Source organism: Sus scrofa, chromosome 13, assembly GCF_000003025.6.
Source record: "Sus scrofa isolate TJ Tabasco breed Duroc chromosome 13, Sscrofa11.1, whole genome shotgun sequence".
Taxonomy (NCBI): Eukaryota; Metazoa; Chordata; class Mammalia; order Artiodactyla; family Suidae; genus Sus; species Sus scrofa.
The window spans coordinates 102,704,929-102,726,507 of record NC_010455.5 but is presented as its reverse complement, the minus strand read 5'-3'; the positions used below and the strand labels follow the sequence as shown (position 1 = coordinate 102,726,507).

Sequence of the window (21,579 nt, the reverse complement as noted above, 5' to 3'; positions counted from 1 at the left end):
TTTCAGAGTAAGGTCTTTTGTCTCTTTAGGTAGGTGTATTCCTAGGTATTTTATTCTTTGTGATGTGATGGTAAATGGGATTGCTTCCCTAATTTCTCTTTCTGATGTTATCAGTATATAGAGATGCAGTTGATTTCTCTGTATTAATTTTGTATATTGAAACTTTGCCAAATTCATTGATGAGCTCTAACGGTTTTCTATTAGCATATTTAGGACTTTCAAGATATAGTATCATGTCATCTGCAAATAGTGATAGTTTCATTTCTTCCTTTCCAATTTGGATTCTCTTTATATCTTTTACTTCTCTGATTGCTGTGGCTAGGACTTCCAAATCTATGTTCAATAGTGGTGGCAAGAATGGACATCCTTGTCTTGTTCCTGATCTCAGCAGGAATTCGTTCAGCTTTTCACCATTGACAATGATGTTAGCTCTGGGTTTGCCAAATATGGCCTTTATTATGTTGAGGTAGGTTCCATCTATGCCCATTTTCTGAAGGGTTTTTATCAGAAATGGGTGTTGGATTTTGTCACAGGCTTTTTCTGCATCCACTGAGAGGATCATATGGTTTTTATTCTTCAGTTTGTTAATGTGGTGTATCACACTGATTGATTTGTGGATGTTGAAGAATCCATGCATCCCTGGGATAAATCTCACTTGATAATTATGTACAATAATACAAGAAGGAGCCAAGAAAAATTAGAAAACTCAATTGCAGAGATGGAAGTGAAGTTAAAGGCCTTGAAGATCAGCATGAGTAATGCAGAGGAACAAATAAGTGACTTTGAAGAAAGAATAATGGAAATCACCCAATTAGGACAGCAGAGAGAAAATGAAATGAAAAAACATTCAAGCAATATAACAGATCTATGGGATAATATTAAGCAGACCAATCTATGTATAATAAGGATTCCAGAAGAAGAAGAAAAAGTAAAGGAGATTGAAAATATATTTGAGGAGTTCCCGTCATGGCTCAGCAGTTAATGAATCCGACTAAGAACCATGAGGTTGCAGGTTTGATCCTAGGCCTTGCTCAGTGGGTTAAGGATCTGGCATTGCCGTGAGTTGTGGTGTAGGTTGCAGACGTGGCTCGGATCCTGTGTTGCTGTGGCCCTGGTGTAGGCCAGCAGCTACAGCTCTGATTAGACCCCGAGCCTGGGAACCTCCATATGCCACGGGAGCAGCCCTAGAAATGGCAAAAAGACAAAAAAAAAGAAAAAAGAAAAAAAATATATTTGAAAAAATTATGGCTGAAAACTTGCCAAATCTAAATGAAACAGATATTGAGATATGAAGAACAGAAGGCCTCAAACAAGTTAAACCCAAACAGGCCCACACCAAGACATATTATAATAAAAATGGCAAAAGCTAAAGATAAGGAGAGGATTCTAAGGAAGCAAGAGAAACACAATGAATTATAATGGAACCCCCATAAGGCTATCAGCTGATTTCTCTATGGAAACACTACAGGCCAAAATAGAGTGGCAAGATATATTCAAAATTTTAAAAGGGAAAATTCTGCAGCCTAGAATACTTTAACCAGCAAGATTATCACTTAAAATAGGAGAAATAAAGATGTTCTCCAACAAACAAAAACTAAAAGAAGATAGCAATACAAAAGCCATTCTAAAAGAAATACTGAAAGGTCTCCTGTAAATAGTAAAGAAGTAAGAAGAAATAGGATGGAGGAAATCAAAATTGGAAAGCAATCACTTAAATAAGTCAGTACACAGATCTAAAGAAATATATATATTGTAAAAGTGACAATAAACACAAGGAACAACAAAAGGATAAACCTGAAGATTAAAAAAAAATAAAAGGACACTGTTAAGATGTAAAAAGAGATATCAAAAATCATAAAATTTGGTAAAGAAAGAAATTCTAGACTCTTATTTTTTTTTTTTAAATGTGTTTGAGCCTTTATGACTAGCAGGTTAAAACAAGCAGATATGTAATACAAACACTCCATACGAACAAAAGTTCAGGACCAGATAGCTTCCCAGACAAACTCTAACAAACATACAAAGAAGAACTTATACCCATCCTTCCAAAAATTTTCTAGAAGATTGAAGAAGGAACACTCCCAAAGACATTATATGAAATCACGATCTCCCTAATATTAAAACCAGACAAAGATACTACCAAAAAAAATAATAGGTTAACATCTTTGATGAGTATAGACACAAAAATCCTCAACTACTATTTACCTAACAAAATCCCATCCCCCCAAAAAAAACACATATAAAAAGATTATACACCTAGACCAAGCAGGATCCATCTGAAGTTCACAGGATGGGTCAACATATGCAAATCAATCAATAACACATTCACAAAAGAAAAGTAAAAAAACAACATGAACATATTAACAGATTCAGAAAAAGCATCTGACAAAGTCCAATACCCATTCACGATAAAAACTCTTACTAAAGTCAGTATGGAGGGAGCATATCTTAAGATAATAATATGACAAACCCACTGCCAATACAATGCTCAATGGAGAAAAGCTGAAAGCCTTTCCACTAAAATCTGGAACAAGACAATGGTGTCCACTCTCACCACTTTTATTCAACATAGTATTGGAGGCCCTAGCCATAGCAATCAGACAAACAAAAGAAATAAAAGGGATCCAAAATTGGAAGAGAAAAGGTAAAATTGTCACTATGTGCAGAGGACATGATACTCTATATAGCAAAACCTAAAGATTCCACACAAAACTTATTTAAACTGATCAATGAATTCAGCAAAATAGCAGGGTACAAGATTATTATTCAGAAACTGGTTGCATTTCTTTATACTAAAAATGAAATATTACAAAAAAATATTAAAAAGCAATACCTTTTAAAATTGCACCAAAATTTAATATGTAGGAACAAACCTGACCACGGAGGTGAAATACTCATATTCTGAGAACTGTAAAACATTAATCTAGGAAATTGAAGAAGTTTCAAAGAAATTGAAAGATATTCCATGCTCCTGGATTGGTACAATTAATATCATTATAATTTGCTGGGAGCCACAAAGTGCTAAGAGGAATAATCCTGCATGAGGCCTAACTGTAAGCAAAGCTACAGCAGAGGCTGAAGAAACTGAAGCTGCAAAGCAGTTTCTAAGAATCCCCCAGCTGATCGTTTCGTAAAAATTCCTGAAATATGATTTCCTCTTCTATTCTTGCGCTTCTTTCCTGTCTGATGTTTGTGTGTGTTGTGAGTCATTCTTGGCTAATAATATGGGAACCTTCTCAAATTCCTGAGCTTCACCCAAGCATGGGCCATTACCTACTTATAAACCTGAGCCCTTGTCAAATAGGTTGAAAACAATTGAACTATGCATAAAGAACTTTCCTAAGAATGGGAAGTTTCCTTTCGGAGGAGTAATAGTAAATATTGTGCAGAACTGCCACGTAAGCCTGGGGATTTTGTTGGACTTTGGTCCGTCCCCATGGAGACAGATTAGGAGGTGGTTTGTGTGTTGCCCATGGCCAACAATTGTGGATACCATAAGGCAAGATATTTTTTTCTACAATAAACGCTACCTGTTGGGACCCAGCAGGTGGAAATTATTATTATAATTGGCAAGATTCTTTTGATATATAGATTTTATAATTAATAAAGATTTCTATAATAGATAAGGTTTATTTAAGACAGCTTATGTACCCACAACCTGCTAATGGTCTGAGGTCAGCCTGACCTCAAAAGCAAGCCACGTGTGAATACCCCACTCCCCATTAATGGCTGTTCATGCCTGCTAGAGGAGCACAATAGGTAGCTTGAGGCAAGAATATCTATCACCTTATGCCAAATCATTGTTAAAGCAAAAATTAGATACCTATTATTCTGCTTGCTATTTACTTATTTTCTAAGAATAAAGTACAGTTTGTACGTATTTTCTATCTAATCTTTATTAAAATTTAAAACTAAAAGAATAGGTTGGAATCATAAATTAGCATATATTGTTGTTTTGTATAATCATGCACAAGAGTAAAATGTATAAAAGCTGATGCTCTCCTTTCAATAAACGGGTCATCTGCAGCACTTGCTGAGGGAGTTGGCTCCAATTCTTTCCGCACCTGTTTGTAGCCCCTCCTCCTGTTAGTCGTCTCCTGGCTGCTGGGGCTGGACCCCGGCAATAATTGCCATACTATCCAAAGAAATCTACAGGTTTAATGCAATCTATCAAATTACTCATGACATTTTTCACAGAACTAGAATAAACAATCCAAAAATTTACATGGTGCCACAAAAGACCCAGAATTATCAAAACAATTCTGAAGAAAATAAAACCAAGCAGGAGGCATGACTCTCCCAGATATCAGACATTATTACAAAGCTAATCAAGATAGTGTGGTACTGGTACAAAAACAATAGAGACCAATGGAACAGAATAGAGGGCCCAGAAATAAACCCAATTACCTGTGGTCAATTAATCTTCAACAAATGAGGAAAGAATATAAAATGGGAAATAGTTTCTTCAGCAAGTGGTGCTGGACAGCTGCATGCAAATCAATGAAACTAGAACACATCCTCACACCATGCACAACAGTAAACTCAAAATGGCTTAAAGATTTACACTTAAGATAAGACACCATAAATGAGAATCTCTCTTTTCTATAGTATATTCATTTTTAAACACATGTAATTCTAAGAATAAAATGTAAATTAATATAGCATTTTAAAAAACTCCGATATGGGAGTAAGTGAACAAATGGCAGAGCAGGAAAATGTGGAGTTCACCTCTGCCCACAGGTACATCAGGAATAAATCGCCAAATGGAACAATCCTTACAGGACACCTATTGGACACTGCCAGAAAAACTCAAAAACCTGAAAGGTCAAGAGGTTATCTCTATATAATTGTGTAGGAAAAAGGAAAAAAAGAACAAAAAAAGAAAAGAGAAGAGTGGGTAGGGGCCTGCACCCAGTGGAGGGAGCTGGAGGAAATGTTCCCACACCTGGGGACATAAGTAAATTAACAAAATATCACCTGATGAAACACTTATCTTTTCATGAAGTTACCAGAAGCAACTACCTAGCAATCAAAGGATAGGTTGATGTTTCTTAACATTGTCAAGACCCTAAGAATAAGTAAGTGCTTCTAAAGTAACTGAAGGAGTGGGGTGGATTGGGAGCTTGGGGTTAATAGATGCAAACTATTACCTTTGGAATGGATTAGCAATGAGATCCTGCTGTGTAGGATCTATGGGAACCATGTCTAGTCACTTATGATGGAGCATGATAATGTGAGAAAATAGAATGTGTACATGTATGTGTAATTGGGTCACCATGCTGTACATTAGGAAAAAAAATGTATTTGGGAAATAACAATTTAAAAAAATTAAAAAAAAAGTAACTGAAATCAGTAGTTAGTCCTCTTGTAGAGGTAAGTGTCCCCCCTCCTTCTCCTCCTTGACTTATTAATCATTTAACAGCTTTACTGAAGAATAATTAATACACAGTAAACATATTTTTCAAGTGTATGATTTGATAAGTTTTGACAAATGCATATATCAGTAAATTTATCACCAAATTTAGAATACTGAGAAAATCTTTTACCTCCCCCAAAAGTTTCCTCATGCCTTTTTGTGATATTCCCTCCTGTCTCTCCTCAGTTACTTCCCTCAAGCAACAGCTTTGCTCTTTGTCACTACAGTTTGCACTTTCTAGAGTTTTTTATGAACAAGAATGTAATGTGTATGCTTGTTTAATTTCTTTCACTTAGCTTAATATTTTTTGATATTTGACCATTCTGATTTGTGTATCAATAGTTAATTTCTTTTGATTTCTGAGTAGTATTTCTTTGTGTGAACATTCATACACAAATATTTGTAAAGATGTAAACTTCCTTTTCTCTTAGAAAAACACCTATGACTGGAATGGCAAGATCATATCATTGATATATTCACCCTTTTAGAAAATTGACAATTGTTTTCTGTTTTTTTGTTTTTGTTTTTTTTTTTCATTTTACAGTTGCATCTGTGGCATATGGAAGTTCCCAGGCTAGGAGTTGAATTGGAGCTGCAGCTGCCAGCTTACACCAGACATAGTAATACCAGATCCAAGCCTCATCTGTGACCCAAGCTGCAGCCTGCAACAACACTGGATCCTTAACCCTCTGGGCAAGGCCAGGGGTTGAATCTGCATCCTCACAAAGATGATGTCATATCCTTAATCTACCGAGCCACAATGGGAACTGTTGGTCTAGCATTTTAATAGTAGTCATTTATATATATATATATATATATATATATATAAAATTTGTAATTTTAGATTTTATGTTTCTTTTGTTTAGTGATATTGAGTATCTTCTCATCAGCTTATTTGCCATCCATATATTTTCTATGGTAAAGTTCTCATTAGGAGTTCCTATAGTGGCTCAGTGGTTAATGAAACCAACTAGTATCCATGAAAATGTGTGTTCGATCCCTGTCCTCACTCAGTGGGTTAAGAATATGGCATTGCCATGCACTGTGGTGCATGGCACCCCTAGCTTAGGAGCCTCCATGTGCCCCAGGTGCTGCCCTAAAAAGAAAAAAAAAAGGTTCTCATTAATATATTTTGCCTACTTTCATATGCTTTCTTTCTATCCTTCCCCATTTTAGTGAAATAATTCTTCATATAGTAAACACAACCTTATATCAAGTATATGATTATAATTTTTCAGTTTTTGATTTTTCTTTTGATTCTCTTAATCTTTTGAAGACATGAAGTTTTTAATTTTGATGATGTGCAATTTACTATTTTTTTTTCTTTCATTGACCATTCTGTTCATGTTATATCTATGATATCTTGTTAAACCAAAGCCACAAATACTATTTTCCCACACTATAATCTGGAAGTTTTGCATTCTCTTAAAGCACTAAGCTGGGTTAATTGTAAAGATCATCTTGTTTATTTGTTTATTCTCTCATAAATCAATGTCCTTCATTTTCTGGTTCCAGAGACTTAAATAGTATTGTTTTATAGACAGTTGTCCCTCAGTGTCTGTGAGGGATTGGTTCCAGAATTTCCACAAACACCAAAATCTTCAGATATCCAAGTTTCTTAGATAAAATGGTTCACTACTTGTATATAACCTATGCATACACTCCCATATAAATCATCTTTATATTATCTACGATTCCTACTACAATGTAAATGTTATGTATATAGTCATACATACAATATAAATGTTATGTAAATAGTTGCTGGTATGTTGCAAATTCAAGTTTTGACTGAATTTTTGGAGCTTTCTGGAAATTTTTTTGGAATATTTTTGATCCACAGTTGGTTGGATCTGCTGATGTATACACTGAAGATACAAAGACATGACTGTATTTTGTCTGTTTTCTTCTCTGTTTTAGACAAGTGGGAAACACTGATCCTGCTACTTCATTTTGAGTAGAAATGGAAATTCCCTCACTGTTCATTTTTTTAGCAAACCAAAAATACAACTAAATTTTTTATGTAAATTATGATAAATTCCAAGTTGGTAAAATCAATATTAAGATAATGTCAACTCATATTAATATTATAGATTAATTTCTATATATATATTCCTTCTCATGAATCATAATCAATAGTACATTAGGGATAACTTTTTGTCATTATTGCAGTAAACAATAAGCCCTAGAGCTATGACTAAGTGTGTAATTTTGTGTATCAGCTATAAATATGACACACAAACTAATATTAATGACTATACTAATGCAGTCATTTACAGTATTTTCTAATTTCCAGAAACTAATTTTTCCCTAGAATCTATACTTTCTATCTTCCTTGAATGACTTAGATGTCAGTGATGATGGAGATCCTGGAGAAACTTTCTCTTCTTATTCTTCAATTTCATCATATATTTCTAGGAATATTTCTGTAATAGTATTCAAGAAAGCTGGATATTTTTATACAAAATAAAAAATACAGCTATTTCAGAGGTATATAGATTAATGTAAGAAAAAAAGAACATACTTTTGAAATTGCCTAATATTCTTTATCTAAGCTAGATGTCCAAGTAGTCTTTAAAACATTAAGTCTTGGAGTTCCTGTCATGGCGCAGTGGTTAACGAATCTGACTAGGAACCATGAAGTTGCGGGTTCGGTGCTGCCCTTGCTCAGCGGGTTAACGATCCGGCATTGCCATGAGCTGTGGTGTAGGTTGTACACGCGGCTTGGATCCCGCGTTGCTGTGGCTCTGGCGTAGGCTGGCGGCTACAGCTCTGATTAGACCCCTAGCCTGGGAACCTCCATATGCCGCAGGAGCGGCCCAAGAAATAGCAAAAAAGACAATAAATATATAAATAAATAAATCTTTAAAACAAAGTATATTTAAAAACTCATGTTCTTCCATAATCACCTAGAAGTGATACAGTCTCTCTGTAGTAAGCTAAGTTTATTGGAAACTCCTTTTTATATTATGTTCTTATGCTACAAATGTGTAACTGGAAAAACTCTGATTGAAAATTACATTAATGTTACTAGATTACTGAGACATATAGGAAGGAGTTTTAAAAGTGTCGAAGCATTATATTAATAGTATAAATAATATTTCATAACTTAACATTGGAGAAATATCTAATGCCATTGGTGGTTACAAACAATCTTAAAATTGAAATGATACTGACAAAATAAAAATGCAACAATATAAAAGATACATTCCACATACACGAATTATATTCTTTGAAAGCCTCAATATTGTACAATCTTTAATATTCAATAAATAATAAACTTATTGTTCAATTTTTATCTTATTTTAATGTACATTATTTATAATAAATTATATAAATACCAAGTTTTCATTGTAATCCTTTGAAAGATTTTCATATACCTCAATGCCTTATCATTTTACAATAATGACCCTAAATTCTCAGTGTTAGCCCCATCAGGATGGGCTGCTCCAAGGGAGGTCATGCCTTCCTGGGGTAGTTTGGATCTGGTGAATGAGCAGAATAGGGGTAAAGGTCCAGAAACCTAGGCCTCTTCTGGTATAGTTTGAAGGGCAATTCTTTCTCCTGACTTGCTCACAAGATTGCCCAAGGCTTACCAGACCTGCTGCTCAGTCTGCCTCCTCTCATTTCTTTTCATACATGTTGATTCCTAAAAAAGAAAAAAAAAAACTTCCACTCCAAACTCTCAGCCTCTGCCCATATGGACTCACCTACCTCATACCTCATGCAGCACTAGTTCTGATTCCTGGAGGTCAGGTGTTGGCTCTTCTATCTCTTCCCATAAGATCCAGGTGTCCTTATGCAAACAGGTCCCTCAAGCATGAGCTCCACAAACATAGGAGTGGGGTGAAGGGTGGCCTCTAGTCAAGGCCACAAAGGCCTCCGCTGCACCAACTCCCAGTAAATAGTGCCAGCTTGCCTAGCATCTACACAGTCAGCGAAATCTAAGTAATCTCATTGTTTTTCCTAGTTAGAGTGATGGAGGTTAAGACTGTTGGCCCATCAGCTGGAGAATTCCCTCTTTCTTCAAAGATGAGGAATATCTTACTCACTTCAGTACCTGGGGAACTGGCTTGGAGAAAGCTCTAATAAATGTGCATTGAATGAAAAAAAATTAAATTAAATTGTAACTAACATGTCAACACATTTATAGTATAGTCTTATTAAATGATATCTATTGCAGTTTAAAACTGAATATTTTGTGACATGTCATTTTTTTTAGAAATTGATAATATTTTCTAGCTGGCCTATGAAAATAGGCAATTTTGCTGTGCCGAATTTATCATTTCTGCACTTTCACCCGAATTCAAAAGGGTACAGAAACTTTCTCTATATTGATACTCTTAGAAAATAAAATAATTTCAAACATTTTATACTTGAGTACATCTAACCAAAGCTTTCCTGTCTTAAGAGAGTAGGTGTTTCAGTGAAATAATGAATTACAAAGTATCATATTTCCCCAAATGAGAAAATGATGAGTCATTGCTGAAAAGGTGAGAAAACAATTTTTTAAAGAATAAGGAGTTATTCCATCATAAAACATGGTCAGCCAAATTTGTGGAGAAAGTTATTGCACCTCTGTGCACATGATATATATTTAACAATAAAGACAAATATGAAAGATGTAAGAAATAGAGAAACAGAATGCAAATCAAGTCTACCTTTCCTTTAGGTCTTTCTAAAGGGATTAGAAGTATTTGCCTTGTTTTATTAAAAAATATCAATGAATTAAATGCACACTCATGATTCATTACATGTCTCCTTTATTTGGTGTGTTCACAGCATCCCTCCCTCTGGTACTGGCAATCCGAAAAAAAAAACAAAAAAATATTTCCGTGATGTCTCTCCAACTTAAATTAGGAAAGTTACTGAACAACAATCACTATTCAAACCAATTCTAATTAGTTCCAGTGTTAGAGACAGTGTAATTTCTTAATGAAACTACATAGGCTGCTTCATTTGCCTTTGAACATTGAAAAGTATTGTAGCAACCTCATTCTACTTTTCTACCATGGAAGTCTGCCAGCTGTAGTCCCAGTACAATTATTGCTTTCACAAAGTGCTCTAAACCTGTCAACAAGAAAATACAGGAATTACTGTATAAGAAAGCCGTTAAGAAAGTGACACAGTTGTTATACCACAACTGCTACTTCTGGCAGAGATATCTAGGCAAACCTGCTGATTAACAGTGCCTTAGTAGCCTACACAATTAAAGAAAACTTTCCTTTTTTACACTATGCAATGGGTGATTTTAATGGTTTAACAAATTTGATAATGTTTCCATCCAAATCATAGAGACAAAAATTTAAGAACAGAATTTTAATAGAAATATTAGCAACTTTAAATCCTTTAAACAACAAAAAAACTCTATCTTCCCCTCAATTTGCTAAAGCTAAAACTGCTCTAAAAAATTGTTTTTGTAAGTAAATCAGTCAAAATTGTAAAAATTAGCAAAGGTATTTATTGAGTAACTATCATGTATACAGTCTTTTAGTTATATTGTTTCAATAATATCTCAAATATATCTACAGAGGGTACAGATTACTTTTTTTTAATGATGACAATATATAATTCTGACAGTTTACCTCAAGTCACTTGATTTTGACTGACAAAGCTGGATTCGAATAAATTCGAACTTAATATAAAGTTCTTTATTTATACCTCATTACATATGAATATGTCAAAATATGACTATAAATCTAAACATTTCACTACACATGGTAAGTAAAGTAAAAGTTAACTTTTTAAATTTTTCTATCTGATATATTATTCCTTACAAACCCTCAACAATCTGAAAATTGTTGAGGGAAAAATTAACTTTGGTTTAATCAATCAGCTAAACTCAATAGTGTAAGAATGGGATAAGCAAAATCTTATTGAAACATGCATTGATAAAGCATGTGAAAATTCTAAATATCCAGCTTGATGAATTTCTACAAACTGACTACATTTCATTAAGCATCCAGATGAAGGCTTTAGGTGATAGCCTATTCATCAGTGAATGTCTCATAGATGATGAATCCATCTAAAAAGAAAGGGCTCCTCTGTCCAAGACAATTCCCTTCATCCCTTCAAATCCAATTCCAGTCAAAATCCCAGCAAGTTATTTTATGGATATCTTCACTGATTCTGAAGTTTATATACAAATAACCCAGAAGAGCCAATATGTTGAAGAACAAAGTTGGAGGACAATTGCTACCCACCTTGTAGACTAACTATAAAGTTACAGTAATCAAGACACTGTTATGTCAGCAAAATAATAGTAAAATAGATCAGTGGAACAGACTAGAGAGCCCAGAAACAGACCCTCATAAATAGCTAATTGATATTTGACACAGCAACAAGAAAATGCAATAGAACAAAGATAGTCTTTCAACAAATGGTGCTGGAGCTGGACATCCATATTCAAAAAAATAAAAAAAAATCTCAACACAGAACGTACACTAAATATCAACTCAAAATGGATCACAGGCCTAAATGTAAAATGTAAACTATAAAACTCCTAGAAGATAACCTGAGAGAAAATCTAAGTGACCTTTGGTATGGTGATGCCTTTTTAGACACAATAATAAAGGCATGACCCATGAGAATAATTATTGATAAGCAGGATTTCATTAAAATAAAAAAATTGCTCTGCAAAAGACAATGTCAAGAGAATGAATAGATAAGCCACAAAAGGGGAGAAAATAATTATAAAATACATATTTGATAAAAGACTGTTATCCAAAACATACAAAGTCTTGGAATTTTAAAGGATTGTACTACACTCTCAAAGGACATAGGTACTTTTAATTTGACTAGCTTATAGAAAAATTAATTTTTAAAGGGACTGATGAAAGTGGACTGGAATAAATAAAGATAGCAAACACATTCCTTCTGGTTCCTAGGAATAGCTTGGAGGTATATATGAGGTATATATTGACAATGTGCCCTTGTGTGGTCCACTGCTCCTCCGGAATTAGACAATATACTTGTTAAATTGTGAAATGCTGGGAGGCTGCAATCAGAAAGCTATTTAGAAGTGTAAGCAAGAATTAGAATCACTTTTATAAATTCTGTAAAATAAAAAATGTTTTTTGTGCTCAGAATCAGTCTTGAGGTTACTCTTCCTTGCAAAAATCTAGGAGTCAACCAAACCATCCACACCATAAAAACTAAGTACATAAAGCTGAGCAAAAGTCAGAGCAACAAAAGTTGAACCATTCTTCAGAAATAAGTTTATTTTTAAAACATTTTGCTGATTAGCAACAAAGAAAAAGGATTCCTTTTTTAGAAGTTTGAACTAGGAAAACACAAAGTTAAACCTTGCCAATAATTAAATTAGTATGGAGTAACCTATTACAAGAATATAAACTCTCTAGCAAAGATTAAATATAAACCTAGAAGAGATTAAAAGAAGAGTGCTGATGACTGGGCCCTAACAGAATTACAAATGAATGGATTATACACCAAACACTATGTGGATATTTTATAATGCATGCATGTTTTTCAAGCTTCTTTACATAAAAATATCTCAATTCTCATCCTCAAGATAACGTTTCCTTGGGAGTTCCTATCATAGCTCAGTGATAACAAAACCAACTAGTATCCATGAGGACGCAGGCTCAATCCCTGGCCTCGCTCAGTGGGTTGAGGATCCAGTATTGCCATTAATTGTCGTATAGGTCAGAGATGTGGCTTTGATCTATCTTTGCTATGTGGTGGTACACACTGGCAGCTATAGCTCTGATTGGATCCCTAGTCTGGGAAATTCCATATGACTTGGGTTCAGCCTTAAATAGACAATAATAATAATATTTCTGATTCCATTTATACTAATCTGTTTTTTTTTGAAAATTTGACAACTGAAATAGCAATGATTGCCTGCCATCTTTTTTCTTCTCTATATTTTAAAAACATTAAGTATTGAATTGGGCTACTCAAAGGATTTAATTAAAGTGGACCTTGGAGATCACCAAGTCAATTTCTTCCTTGTGACATGAAGGTATTTGAACATAGAAACAGAACCTGCCCGAGTTTACTTCTCAGAACCCCATTATCTGGACTTAGGAATCAGTCACTCTCTCCATAACAGCAGACAACTGTCTGGTGTATTTCTTGAAGCTTATTTAATGATTTTTAAGTATACATCTATGTATGTCTATATGTGCATCGTCTGAACTAGGGAGAGGTGAAATAACAGTTAACGACCTTGTACTCCCCAAAGCTCATTGTTTCATTGAAATTAAATAAGAAACTCTCAGTAGTCCTCTTTATCTTATTTTGAAAATGTTTTTAAAATTCAGGGCTCAATGTAGCTTTCTTTTCTTGCCTCCTCAGTTGTAATGACTTCCCATTTAATTTTCTTGCTAAATATATTCTTCGAAGCAAGCTTTGATATTGTCTTTCGACAATGTTAAAGTTTTCATGTGGCACAAATTTTCATTGATTAAAGGAGTGCATATTTTGCCAAAAATCATGAAGGGTAAAACAAATTATTTTGAGTGATTTTTAATTCCCGAGTGTTTTATTTTCCATGTTCTAATTTGAAATTACATTTCCCTTAAGGCCCAGTTCATGTCCTAAACTCTTCCACAGTACCCTGTTTATGCCTCTTTCATGGATCTGCACTTCACAGACAAGGGACTTCTTTTTTTATTTGTCTTCCTTCACCACAAAGTAAACTTCTCAAGGACAGAGATCCTATCTTACTAATCTTTGTGTCCCCTGATTAGCAAAGTGACTGGTACGAAGCTGGTGGACAACTGGATTTTAGTGAATAAACTGCTTCTTCCACATTACAGAAACATTTGCTTTCTGAAACTACCTGCAGCACATCAAAAGAAACTTAACCTAGAAATGCTTTAAATGCAACTTTATAATATTCTTTAGAAGTTTAATATATAAATATATTTATATACCTAGCAAAGTGTCTGTGAAACAAGGATTAAATATCAAAATCCTAAATACTCATACATACACATATAACCACATATGTTCGAATATACGTATTATATAATACTAGAAGGCAGTGGGAACTTATTTTACCTTTGAGAAATTTGAGGGGCAGGAGAGAGAAGGAATATGCCTGAAGTCCACAGAACTAATTTTAGTTTCCTGGTCAATGCTGGCCTTTTTATTATGAAGGAGATATTACACATGCTGCTTTTTAGTCAACCTGAGTACTTGAAACCTAAGTAATTTACCATCAACTGTAACTTGATCATAATTAGTTGGTAAATTATAATACCAATGTGTCTACCTGGTTTCTTTAATAAACACTGTGAAAATATATTTTATACTAATAATAATATATTCCATTATGAAAAAAGATATGACAAAACTTACACAGAATCCTTCAAAACTAGTACACTCATGTGCACAGCTGTATAATACAAAAAAATTTGTCTGTATACCTTTGTAAGATAATACATCTGGAGAAAAAGATGAGTCTGATACTGCCCATTTAGAACTGCAAAAACCATTTTTAACATTTTCAGAAGGCAGTAGGAACTTCTCACCATAATAATTTATTGCTGAGCCTTTATCACTGAGATAACATACCATAATAATAGATGCATTTACCTGTGTCACATATTTAGATTTTGTGTAGTTTTCTGTTATTATAGAACTACCCTATTTCAATATCTTGTGTTCTTTATGTTTATACTGATTTATTTCCTTCAGTTATTTTTCAGAGTAGGGATTCTGGGTCTAAGAATAAAAATATAATTATGATGCTTATAAAACCAGAGTGTAGACTCTAATATGTATCTCATATATATATTTTCTTTTTTATAACTCAATGAATTTATTACATTTAATAGTTGTACAATGATCGTCACAATCCAATTTTATAGGATTTACATCTGTATCATATATTTTTAAAATCTTGGAGAATTAGAAGCAGATCTGTTCTCAGGTGAGCTTTAAAAAATAAAATTTAAATTTTTGAAGAACGTAGATTTCCTAGCCATCCAACTGTAATGCATTGAAGCTTCAAATAAGTTATAATTGTGTGCTTTCCTGATTACAGGTTCTAGTAAGACAGCAATCTAACTGCTTGCATTTGCAGTGAGAGTGGCAGGTATCACAGATGAGGCTTTCTTTCGCTAATACTCAGTAGGAAGAGTGCACATTAGTCTCTGGAAAGTACAGGACACATGACGATTTTCAAAATATTTTATTTCTTCGGGGTTTTTGGGAAGCAACTTATCTATAAGCCTTCTTTATACTAGTAGCAATCATACAATTACAGATACAAGTCTATGTGGTCTCATTCCAGAAAATAACATGATATCATAAATACCTAAGAAATTAGGATGGGGCTAGGAGGTATATTTCTGAGCTATACTAGTTCTGATATAGACTAGAGGATTATAACATTTGTGAGAGCTGGATATAAATTAGACTGTCTACAATGTTTATAACACAAAATCTACAGCAATAGGGAAATAAATATTCCTTTTAGCATATACATTCATACTTCCCACTTGTACTGGTTACTCATTCACGCATCTTGAGATCCTGAAGTTGGGTTGTTGATCTTTACTGGTAATATTTGGCCCACATAGCCTAATTGTTGGCACAACTGTCCTTTTCACTTCTAAAAGCAATGTTCAGTTCAACACATAGTACACCTAGCAAAATTTCCCCTGCTAGGTATAAAATGTTATTCAAATATTTCTGACAAAGAAAAGAGAGTCAACATAAATGCTTCTTCTTGAAGTTGACAAACTATACTTTCAATAGAAAATAGAGCCTTGAATCAAAACTGAGGGATCAAGTCTAGAGTGATAATGCATCTACTTCCCCCAGTAAAGTAAAATTAGACACTTAAGCTGGCCCTAGTAGTCCACTGTGGGGTAAACTCCATAAGACTTTGGAATTTAAGGCATAGTCATTTTGTATTGAGGCACCGAATGCTCCCTGTTAATCACATTACTTTTTAAATATTTGCATTTTCATTAAGTGATCTTTTTATGCCCAATTTATTTATTATGCTAAAGGCTCCAATCTTACTATTTGTATCAGGCTGTTCTTTAAATTTTTTTTCTACTTGAAATAAATAAAATCTGTGAAAAAGTTCATGGTTAAGTTGAATATATATTCTTTCAAATATTTAAAATTTCAATCTATGTAATGATACAAGTGAAACTATTTAGGTAATATTATTCTTCATTGTATCACAATGGATAACTAAAAAAGACCATGATATGCATGTTTTAAAGCTATTTAGAGTATAAATAATTGCTGATTATTGCAGACTAGAGTAGTTTTATTCTATGGAAAAATCAGTATGTTAATAACAAGTTCATTAAATGAAAACAAAATATATTTATACATTCATTAATTTTACTGTTGAATTTGTTTTAAAATTATTGGCAACTTTAGAAAGTTGAGGGTCTCCAGACTGACTTAATAAAAGTAGAGTATGTTGCATAATACTTATTCTATGGTTATCTAACATTGAAGGGGGTGTAATTTTTATTTAAAATTTAAGCTCTCATAAATGGGTTTCTCAAAAGTATATTATAATATTTTTATCTTTTCAAAATGAATAAAAGTAATGCTTATATGCTAGAATCATGCAATAAAAAATTTATTCAAAAGTCATTGTATGTCTATAATATATTATAAACTATCAACAAAAATTCACCATTTCCATCACTTTGATAAAACATGGCCAGTACTTTAGATTAATAAACCCCCATAAAATCCAACAATACCAACAATATTCTTCCTTTGAACATCCTGCTGAGGAGTCAGGGCATACATAAGGTGACTACATAGCCTGAGGGGCCCATGATGAATCTGATGTTGAATCAATCACCTATATCAATGGGAATTTTATGTATAAGAGATTGAGCATGTATTGCTCTGGAAGATAAGAGTAAGTTGCATGAGCTTGTCACTAGACTCCTTCAATCTTAACCCTTTCTTCTCATTTCATACTCAGGTACTATGGGGGTACTCTTTTGACCGAGTATGGAAAATCTTGAGGGTGGTTTACAGATGAGTATACATAAGACGCCAGTGCTATCTGAAAAAGGTTAGATGCAGCACAACGTACTCTCTTAGGGTGACCAAGAAGGACAGTAGTGAAAGAGAATCCTAGTGAGCAGAAAATTTAGTAGTCCATTTTAGTGCCTACTATGTTTGAAGTGATAGATGGCCAGAAATACATATTTAAATTGACTGCAGATAGCTAACTTCAATGATCTGTTTCTTTTCAATAAATGGTGTTGCAAAAACTATATATCCACATGTAAAATAATGAAATTGGACTCCTAACTTACACTATACAAAAATATCAACTCAAAATAAGTCTTGTAAACCATAAAAATATACTAGAAGAATATACAGGAAGTAAACTCCTTGACTTTGATCTTGGCAATGATTTTTTGATTTGACACCAAAAGCAAAGGCCACAAAAGTAAAAATGAATGAGTGGGAGAACAACAATCTAAAAAGCTTCTGTATAGCTAAGAAAACCATCAACAAAACTAAAAAGAAATTTATGGAATGGGAGAAAGTATTTGCAAAGCACATCTCATAAGAGGTTAATACCCAAAAAATAAAAGGAACTCATATGCTGAATAGAAAAACACAAATAATCTAATTTAAAAATTGGCAAAGAGCCTAAATATTTTTTTTCAAAGACGTACAAATGGCCAATGGGTAATATTAAAAGTTGCTCAACATTGTTAATGATCAGGGAAATGCAAATCAAAACCACAATGCAATATCACCTCATACCTGTTAAGATATCTACTACCAAAATGTGAAAAAGTAATTTGTTGGGGAAGATGTAGAGAAAATGAACCCCTTGCACACTGTTGATTGGACTATAAATTAGCAGTTACCATAGAAAAATTATAGAGATTCATCAATAAATTTAAAGTAGAACTTCCATACATTCTATTGTTCAGAATATTGTGCAGAAACTCCAATTCTGTGTATTCATCCAAAAGAAACAAATATCCTAAATATTCAAAGGCATAGCTGTATTCCCATGTTCACTGGAGCATTTCTCCAATACTCAAGGAAACAAATGAAGTATTCATCAACAGATGAATGGGTTAATAAAATGTGGTACATATATACACAGAATATTAGCCTTAAAAATAAGAAAATCCTGCCATCTATGACATGGGCAAACCTGGAGGGTATTAGGCTAAATGATATAAGCCAGACAGAGAAGGAAAAAAAATGTGTGGTATCTCATGTATCCGGAATCTTTCAAAAAAAAAAAAAAAGACACACTCATAGAAGCAGAAAGTAGAATGGTGGCTGCCAGGAACTAGGGTCTGGGGAAAAAGGGAGAGGTTAGTTAAAAGGTACAGACTTTCAGTTATAAAATGAATACGGTCTGTGTGTCTGATTGTAACAGAGTGAGTATCATTGACAGCAATGTATTATATACCTGAAATTTGCAAAGAGAGTAGAACTTAATTATACTCAAACACAAAAAGGTAAAAATTGAGGAGCTAGGTATGTTAGTTGACTCAATGATGAGAATTATTTCACAATGTGTAGTATCTCAAATCATCAGGTTGTACACTTTAAATATACTGTAACTTGATTTGTCAATTATACCCCAGTAAAGCTGAAAACGGAAGGATGCAATTTTGCTTCTAGATCGCAACTTAATGTATTATATTTTCTTACACATGGATCCTAATTCAAGCCCCTGGTTCATGGTATTATGAATTTATAATTACAGTATTAAGAAGCTATACACTTTAAGAAAACATACACTTTTTCCATGCTATTTTAACTCACTTGAGTTGTTAGTCTACATCGTAACTCTAAACATAAAAAGTTTTATTATATGGCAATTCAGAATTGAAGAAATAATTAGCTCAGCAAAATATAATATACTGTAGCATATTTTTAAGCTATGCAGTATCTTAGTGAAATTAAAAATGATGTGACTTTGTACCTGTTAGGGCCCACTGCCATGTAGAATATATCCTCAACCCTACCACTCTTCTCAACCGCATTCAGGTGAGAATGAAATCCATTCTCAGTAGAGCTCTGCTTTAGATTCCACTATTAATAGGTATTTAGTGAGATTTAGAAGACAATGGTTATAGAATTATCCTGGATAACACATCTTCCTCAGATTCTTCTTGTTCCATTCCCATTCTCTGGCTTCTGATGTATAAATTTCTAAGGGTTCATCAGTAGTCTCCTGAAGTTTCTGATTTGAGGTTAATATCCTTTCTTGACTTTTGTTTCTCTAGCACTTGCAACAATTTTGTAAGCACTTATTTCCACTATTTCTCCCTGAAATACCTAGAGTTATTTGTGTTTTCCTTACTGAACTTTGATAAACAACGTGTTTTATTTATCATTTTAGGTATGTCTAATCTACAAATAAATTATACATAGTGAATTAATGGAGTTAGTCTAAAGTACTTTCAAAAATGTTTTATTTTTCTGAGTGCTTGTTTTTAAATAATTACCAGCACCCCAGTGGGTATGTTTTCATAAAATATTGTCTTTTTATCAATTTTATAACTCTCCATTTGATTTATATATTCAATGCTTCATCTAAATAATACTTGTGTGGTAAAATAAAAATTCTATTACAAAATTTAAATATTATTAGTATATTAAATCCTATACCAAATGATTTATTTCATAATCAGTTAAAAGTATCTATGAATCTTCAATACTTTATACTGCATTATATCCATATGTCAATATTTCTAGTTTTTTAAATTTCCTATTATAAATATAATAATAACATATATACAGAGGAATAGTTTTATATTTTATTTGGCTTATTAAATTTTAGTGATCTGAGTAAAGCACAGATAAACTCTTATCAATGTGTTTTAGAAATTACATTATTGATGGAATATAATTTTTCAGGTATAATAAAATGGTCACTGCCCATCTGTTTGAAAGTCTTTTTTAAAGATTTTTTATTCCTTTGAATATCTTCTCAATAAGTTCTCTTTCAAAACTTTGTATTATTTTCAATCCTCAAAAAACATTAAAAATCACAAACCAATAGTTAAAAGTTGAAAAGAAGTGTGTATAATTCCTCAGTAGAAAAGATATCAGCCTGTAAAATTATCCACAAAATTGTGAGAATAATAAGTTGGAAGAACCATTATATCAGACAAAAATTTGATTCTCTCAATAAGTTTGTATTTCTTAGCTATGGAAGTCAGGTTAAAAGGAATTCACATCATCCTTTGGGCACACTGTGCAACTTTTTCCAGGATCATATTCATGTGGAATTTATTGATCTGTTATCTAACAGTTCAGTCAATGGTCTGTCCAGTGTTTCCAAATATGAAACTTGAAAGTCAGGCAATGTTTATATGAATTAGCAGATTCAGATATGTCTAAAGATTTCACAATACCTTCATGACCAGTATCACTGATAGCTCTAAGATCCTCTTACCTGTGTTATAGAGAAACAAATATACACCAAAGTTTTCTAAAAAATGCAATTTTATATAAGTTGTCATAGTGCCATGCCCAGTAAACAACTGAGTAAAATCCAACCATCTAAAATATCTTGAGTTTCTCCTGACATTATACAATTTCTGAAGCCTATTTCTTCCATAAATATTGACCTTTAAAAAGTACACTTTTTTCTTGTCAAAACTAATTTCAAATATCTTTATCTTAGTGGAAGAAATATTTATCAGAGTTGTTTAGTTCTCCAAAGCCTAATTCAGTGCCTAGACAAGAAGATGTTAGTTTCCAAAGATATTATTGAACAGCACTGACAATAGACTCCTAAAGATGCCTTATTCCTGTCTACCTTCATCATGACTTATGTGCATCACCTTAGTGCAACAAAGTTCTTCTTGATAATATTTACAGTTCCTTTTTGGAGGTAAATAACCTCTACTATTACAGAAGTTATAGAGAAGTGATTTACCTTTTCATGTGACATGTAAGTAATTTTTGAAAATGATGCTCTGGATCACTTTTAGTGACACCAAGTTTATCCTTCGCTGTAGCTCTTGCTCCATGGTTTTAGTCCTGGGGCCTCCACATACCACTGAGTACCGAGATTAGACTTAAGAGTTTCTCATTTATAGGATTCTTTTTAAAGATAAATCCATAAAACTTGATATTTGATTGAATGCAGGCAACACAAGGAAAAGGAAGATTTTATAAATGGTGCCCACATTTCTGGTATAAAACACAGGATA

General features: G+C 33.2%; 1 long non-coding RNA gene across 1 annotated transcript in view; it reads right to left on the bottom strand.

Moving 5' to 3' along the window:
• The window catches only part of LOC110256329, a 91,102-nt gene continuing 79,342 nt past the window's right edge, over positions 9,820-21,579 (bottom strand). The window contains exon 3 of the long non-coding RNA XR_002337744.1: positions 9,820-10,483. This is a non-coding gene — a long non-coding RNA (uncharacterized LOC110256329). The remainder of the gene's footprint in view (positions 10,484-21,579) is intronic.